Below are 7,727 nucleotides of genomic sequence, written 5' to 3' on the forward strand. Positions count from 1 at the left end.
TGGCTTATTGACCGTGAACAGCCCTGCCCCCTCTGCAGGAATAGCGAGCCAGCCAGAGGCCCGGCGAGTCAACATATTGGTACCCTGGTGGAGCGCCTTCTAAGGGAGTTCAAAATATCAATCCAACGGCCCTTTTAAGAACCAACCAACTCTTTAGAAATGCCTTCTATACAGGGGTAAAGAGAAACGTTTGTGTCTAAGAAAAGATTGTCATTTTAATACAGTGGTAAAGAAAAACGTTTGTGTGTCCAGAAAAGACAATCTTTTAATACAGTGGTACAGAGAAACGTTTGTGTGTCAAAGAAAAGATTATCCTTTTAATACAGTGATATAGAGAAACGTTTGTGTCTAAGAAACTTTTTAATACAGAGGTAGAGAAAAACGTTTGTGTGTCCAGAAAAGATTATCTTTCTTAATACAGGTAGAGAAAAAAAGAAACGCGTGTGTGTATGTGTGTGTGACAAGTCAAAAAAAAAAACAAAAAAAAAACCAACAAAAACATCAGCTTATTTTTCTTTTTTAATATATTTTTTTAATTCAGGGTCTAAGACAAAATGGCCTAGATAAAACATACGGAGAATAGGAACAGAATTCAAGATCAAAAGTCCATGAAAGAAAAAGTGAGCCAGATTACATACCCCACGCTTCCCCGACACTCAAGTTCTTAAAATCCCGAAAAAATTAAGGAATCAGAATTTCCCGGTAATACGCACATCGACACATTGTGTCCTAAATATTTGCAAAGTTTGACGAAATTCTGTGCAGCGGTTTATGAGGAGTTGCACTGACAAACTGTTCATCTCTAATTCAAGGTATGGCCATAAAATCTAAGTTGAAAAGTGTGGAAATTCCCGGAAAAATAAAGGAATCAGAATTTCCTGGTAATATGCACATCTACACATTGTGCCCTCAATATCTGCAAAGTTTGCCGAAATTCTGCGCAGCGGTTTAACAGGAGCTGCGCTGACAAACTGTTCATTTCTATATTCAAGATATGGCCAAAAGCCCAAGTTAAAAAGTGCGGAAATTCCCGGAAAAAATAAAGAAGTCGAAATTTCCTGATATTATGCACATCTACACGTTGTGTCCTAAATATCTGCAAAGTTTGACGAAATTGTGTGCAGCGGTTTATGAGGAGTTGAGCTGACAGTAGTATAAACCGCCTAGACGGGGGGTTCAACTGAGTGCACTTTTGGGGATGGGGGTTCAACTGAGTGCAGTCCCCCTGGGGGATAGCCGGGTCACGGGCGTGCAGATTCGGGGGGTCTAGGGGATAGCCGGTAGGGCTGAAACGATACGCCCCCTCCACGATACGATACGTATTGCAATACTTGTGTCACAATTCAATTTTTTCAATACGATACAATTTAAGAACAAAACTATTCAAAAGGTTAAAGAAAACGTATTCAGATTTAAAAAAACAAAGAGTAAAAGGTGGTGATACAATAGAAATATACATGTACTACCAGGGGTATGCAATCTAAAAATTCAAGTACTAGCCCACAGGCTAGTGGCAGCAATAAAGTTACTAGCCCCAAGTAAAAAGTTATTAGCTCAAATATAGCCTTATATAGGGACAAAAATTAAAATAAAACAAATGTTGAAAAAAAATTAATCATTGAAAAAGTCAGGGTACTAAGGTCAACCTTTTGAAAATTAAAATTTTATTCTCACTATTAAAATTAAATCATATAAAATTAATGATTATGACAGAAAATAAAAATGAATTTAAAAAATTTATCTGAAGATCTTTCCTTTTCTGATTATTTTGCACTCATTTAGAATGAAAATTAATTCATTTTGTTTTCATATTAAATCCTTAAATACACTAGAAATATATTTCATGTGAATCACACTGATCTTTCAGTTGATTGAGTGATCGTAAATAATTTTAATGAGATATCTATATATTTACAATAAACGGAGGAAATTCGGATTAGGAAAAAAACGATCGTTTTTGGAAGTAAATAAGTCAGGAAGTACTGCAAAATGGAGAAAATTATGGAGATTTATTGACAGTAGGAGCATGCTGCCTGGAAAATATTCACTGGTTGGGAATTTGATAGCAAAAAATGAGTAAAATACCGGTTGTACTTTATGTATTACATGCGTAGTTATAATTTTTACTAGCCCGAATTTACTAATTTGTTAATTGCACATCTCTGATACTTGTGGTTCTGTTGATTAAGAACACTTTATTCGTATAAATAATAGCAGAGGCAGCCTACTCTGAAACTTTACCGTCCCAATTTTCTCCCTCGTGTGTGTCAAACTGTTAAAATAAGGTCGAACCCGATCTATTTCAAAAAGTTAACCAAACCCGATTATAAAAAAACGTATCGAACCGAAAATCGAGATGGTGAATCGAAAATTGAACCGAGCACTTATATCGAACAATATCGATATTTCGGTGAATCGTTTCAGCCCTAATAGCCGGGTCAATTCAGTACATATAGCCCCTAAATACGGGGTGTTTACACTGTGTTTACATTATACTATACGCTGCTACTAAGATTTTGTCAGCGACTCAAGAATTTGATTATGACGTCACGCTTTCATTCACAGTCTAGCCAGCCTAGCCTAACCGGTTCAAACTGGATTTCCTCAAAACAATAGCAAATAACACACAAGACAAAACAAAGAACACAGATTTTTATTCAGAATGAAAATACAACAACCATTTACTTTTTCTTCTTCTGTGCCTTTTCTGTCATCAGGGATAGTTTCCTCTTGTGAGTAGTGCTGGGTCCTGGATTCTCTCTGTTGTGTTCCTTTTTCTCTTTTTTGTCTCCTTCTTTCACTAGAGGTTTAGTCTGGTGTGTCCCTGAAGTCTTCCTTCCTAGTTGGCGAATCTTTTCCATCACTTCTTTTCTAAAATCACCTATATCATTATGAATTATCTGCATGATAAAGGCCATTTGATTCAAGATACCGCATATCAATCTCCTGTCATCTACGTCCATAAGATCCTGTGTTTCTGGTACGGTCTCCTTTGTATTTTCCTCTGCCATATTTTACCTGTGTCGAGTTCCAAGTACTAACGAAGAATGATCTTCCATATCCAGCGCTGGTTTATATACCTTTACTATAAGGGCCGTGTGCATCAATACGTTTTACCTACGTTTTTATACCTGTTGCATCATCTTTTTATACCTGTTGCATCATCTTTTTATATCTGTTGCATCATCTGTAAGGACCGTGTGCAAAAAATTAGGGCCGTGTGCATAAATATGTTAGACTTACCTTTTGATCGTACTGTATACGATTTTGTACACAGTTTAGTCAGCGAGCTACCTATGCATTATGACGTCATACACTTGTAAAATTAAAGTTTCATTTTCACTTTTGTTTCTAAGAAGTGAACTTAGATTTTCAGAAAATGTAGGACTTATCTTTTGCTTTTCCTCTCTTTTACTATGATGATTTTCGTGCGGTGAAGCTTTTCTTGTTTAAAGCTCAATTTCTCTATGACCACTGAAGTAGTCATCCTGATGCATTTTTGCCATGAGCATGTTTAGACCACTTTCATTTTTAAAATCGTTTCTCTGACATATTCCACAGGTAATTTTGTGTTTACATTTCCTATGAAGGTCATAATTGCATTTAATCATAATTATATGTAAAGTTCTGTTTTGAATGTAAATGCTGTATTTATCCTCATTTCATGTGATTTTCAGTTGTATAACCAGTGCATGTAACTCAGAGTGCATTTAATATTTCTATGATGGGTCATTTTATAATTGAATTTAAATCAGAAAAATGTTCGCTAAATTTTGATAAAATACATGGTATCTTTTACATTTCTGTGCCTTTTGTCTCTAAATTATTGCTTTACTTACATTGTAAAATGAGGTTAATTGTGTATCACTGAATTGTATGATTTTTTCAGGATCAGCTGAGATGTTATTTCACTGAATTATTTAATTGATAGGCTTATTTGGCATATATTTGGATATCTCTGGTAAGTTTTTCTTGTTTTTTAATTGTTTACATTTCCTATGAAGGTCATCTTTGCATTTAAACATGATTATATGGTTAATTTAATTACTGTGTAATACTTATGTGATCTGTTGTCTCTAACTTACATTCATATAAGCACACCCTTATTTAACCTAAAATATATTAACACATGATTAAGGGATCTTCAGAATATTAATAAGTCCTTTTGTATAAATTATGATATAATTTCATAATTCATTATGTATGTTACCCATTGAATTCAGACTTACTAAATGGTGATCAAAGAGATATTAATTAGGAATCTAATAAGAGAAAAGGAGGAATTTACAAAAGATTAATCCTAAGTCATTTACTTTCTGTTTTGATTCTAAATATGTTTGATATATGGCATACATATATTTTCATTTTCACTTTTGTTTCTTAGTAATGAGCTTTTCAAAAAATGAAGGACTACATGTTGTACTGTGATGATGCTAAAAAAGATGTATTTTTCTGTATGCAGTACTGATAGGTATTAAACCAAAATTGAATCTGCCGTTAATAAAAAGTCTTTTAGTGTCTAAATAATTAATTTGATAATCATTTTATTTGTGATATTAATATAGTAATTGTGCTTTTTTATTATCTAAAGATAACATGATGCACTTTTCTCATCATGGAGTTAATGTTAAAACAATTTTTTGAGATTAAAAACAAATATTTTCATGATTTTTTTTTTTGGCATTGTACATGTTTGTTCAGGATTTAAACATGCATTGTTTAATGCAGTACTCTGTAATAATAACAAAATGTTTTTTTTTTTTTTACAGTCATCAACATGGAAGATATGTTTTGTTCCTAACTATCTATAATCAATTCTCTGTGAAGTTCAGACTGTCTGCTCTTCCTTTGGAAATACACAGTTAGTCAAACAACATAGAAACACACAATTAGATGGATATGATTGTTTAGTACGATGGGCACAGAACCACCAAAAATCTCTACCCCCGGAGGCAGAACAAGTATTTCAGGAAGCGACCACTATGATGGAAACCCCTGAGGATTTATGGTTACAATGCCTAGCCTTATCACATCATGCGACGACCATGGGGAGACTAGCTACCATACATTTTCTATGTCGACATATGAAAACAATTCTGCCCCAGAAATGGTACAAACTGAACCTGACCCGTTATTTCGGAAACCCTTACAGTTTCCTGACCCATCCCCAAGCGGCCAAAGTGATTTTACTGTGGCAGGACATAGATGCGATGGAGAAAGTATGTATTCAATACGGAATGAAATACCTGGAAATTTCACACAGGCTAGGAAATCAGTGACTTTTAATACCAGCTTAAATCAAATCTACGAATTACCCCCCGAAGACCGGAGAAGTCCCAGGATGCAATTAGTAGCGGATCGAATACGATTTCGTCGGAGAATTCGACAGTTAGAAGCTTTATTAGTTTTTAAGAAATAAAATAAAAATCATGTAATACTACATCAGTGTTATGTTATTGTATGACGTCATATACAGTCGGGTTTGGGTTCCCTCAATTTCGCTTTGTCACTGTGTTGGGCGTGTTTTCCAAAAGCGATTTTTTGTGTTAGCCAATCACATTTGATCACATGATGGATTGTTGATGTTTTGCCGCGATATTTGACTATCGTCTGCTATGGTTTATAAATACAGACCCTCCGAGCGCTCAGCATCATTCCTTCGTAGCTGATTACAGAGAAGAAAGAAGATGGCTGATAATTTTTACTACGAGGACCTATACCTCATCCCGGGGATTGTATTTGAGAACATATTAATCCTGAGGAGGCTGGACAATAACCGGGAACTCATGCGGATCAATTTGGCCAGATTCCAGGTCAACACAAACAGAGGGAGAAGGGCCCACCCTTACAGGAGGGAGGCACCCCGCTCACCACCGCCACCCAGACCCGTTACCCCGACCCCCCAGGTACAGGCCAGGAACCAGGGGCGGATTCCCCCCTGGGGGTTTGCCGTCTCCACCCGGGAGATTTTATGTTCCCTTTGCATGACGGATGGGGAGCCAAGCAACTTCGTCTGCAGCCGCTGCTTACAGCGTCCGGCATGCCTCTTGTGTGCTGCCCGGATCTTGGAGGGGGTCTACCATGCCCCTTATGTCGGAATTCCGAACCCATAATACAGCCCGTGACCAGAAGGCCAGACAGAGACGGGGATAGTGATTCCGACGAGGATAACATGCAAGTCGGCCAGATGGTCCATCACCTACTGGCCCATTAGAAGGTACCGGGGACCCCCCAGAAACCAAAATGAAAAAAAACCAAAAAAAAAAAAAAAAAATTAAAAAAAAAACAACGAAAAATGCCAAAAAAAGGCCCTTTTAAGGGCCGCCCAATTGTTTCGAAAAGATGCTTTCTGTACAGTCAATAAAAAGAAACGTTCTGTGTGTCTTAGAAAAAAAAAAGATTTCTTTTGTTTTTTTCAAAATACAGTCAAAGAAACGATTGTATCTTAGAAAAAAAGATGATCTTTTTTATACAGTCAAAAATAAGAAACGTTATGTGTTCAAAAAGAAAAAAAAAGAGTACCTTATACAGTCGATAAAAAAGAAAAGATTACCTTATACAGTGGGTAAAAACAAGAAACTGTGTGTGTGTGTGTGTGTCTCAAGTTATAACACCAGGTCACTTTTTAAAAAAAAACTTATAAATTTTTTTCTTTTAAAAATTAACTTTAAATTTTTTAAATAATGATAATCAATATGAAAGTCCCTTTAAAAAAAAAAAAAAATTCCTATAACACATAGACATATATTTTTTCATCAAACAATAACACATACATACATACATATACATATACACTTAATGTGGATGAAGAATGTACACCTGTTTGTCATAAGTGTGTGCAAATTGTTCAATATAATGTCTATAATGAGTCCAGTTTCCTTTGGCTAGTCCACATGCAATCTTCTAAGGAAAAGCATAAGTCTGATAAGGTAAACTTTCCCCCATTTCTTGTAAACAAGTTTGAAACCATTGCTCTCTATTTTGTGGGGTATCCTGATAAGTGGAAATTCTTTTAGGTCGGTGACATGCTTTTCCATAATCCCATTGAGCTAGTAAACAAATGACCACAGGGGTTTGTGAGGGAAACACCTTAATAGTGCCTGGAATTCCTCTATCTTCTTCTACAGCTAAATTTCTAGTCCCTAGAGGTCTGCGGGTGGCATAGAGATTGGCTTGTGGGAATTTTCTGCAATACTTTGACTCAATCCGTGAGCTTTTGAGTGGATCATGATCTATAAAGTAAATACGAATGATTTTCAAAGCAGTACGATTCTTTTCATGTAAAATTTTCTTTCATAAAACATTTGGATACTTAAAAAATCAGGGGATGTGTATGTCACACGTTGTTAACACCCCAGTGTCACTACAGTGTTTGATTTTGGTAAAAAAAAAAACAAAAACAAACCATCAAGACTTGTAAAGGATCTAAAAAGTAAATACGAATTGTTTTTATCCTCATGACATTTTATTTTTCTTAAAAATATATGTCAGAAAAAGGCTAGATTCCAAGAATCCTTATGTATCTCATAGTATGATTTTCTGAAAATCTGTGACCTCTGACCCCCCATTGTGTCTATAGGTAAACCTATATTAGCTTGTTTTTTACCCTGATCATGATTCTTTTGAAATAAAAACCATATCCGCACTCTTCCCTAAGTCCCTTCTCCCTAACCCACATGAGTTTTCCTGGTCTCACCCTCTAAAAAGACTTAAAAGGCTTATTTTAT

The 7,727-nt window shown here is 35.6% G+C and overlaps 1 long non-coding RNA gene across 1 annotated transcript; it reads left to right on the forward strand.

Annotated features, from left to right (window-relative positions):
* The first annotated feature begins 3,427 nt into the window (after positions 1-3,427).
* Positions 3,428-4,889, forward strand: LOC134264931 (uncharacterized). Its single transcript, XR_009991648.1, has 3 exons — positions 3,428-3,561; positions 3,890-3,961; positions 4,770-4,889. It is a non-coding gene; the product is annotated as an uncharacterized LOC134264931 (long non-coding RNA).
* The last annotated feature ends 2,838 nt before the right edge of the window (positions 4,890-7,727 follow it).

Source organism: Saccostrea cucullata, unplaced genomic scaffold (genome assembly GCF_032062105.1).
Source record: "Saccostrea cucullata isolate Sc308-1 unplaced genomic scaffold, CSIRO_AGI_Scuc_v1 ctg10507, whole genome shotgun sequence".
Lineage (NCBI taxonomy): Eukaryota > Metazoa > Mollusca > Bivalvia > Ostreida > Ostreidae > Saccostrea > Saccostrea cuccullata.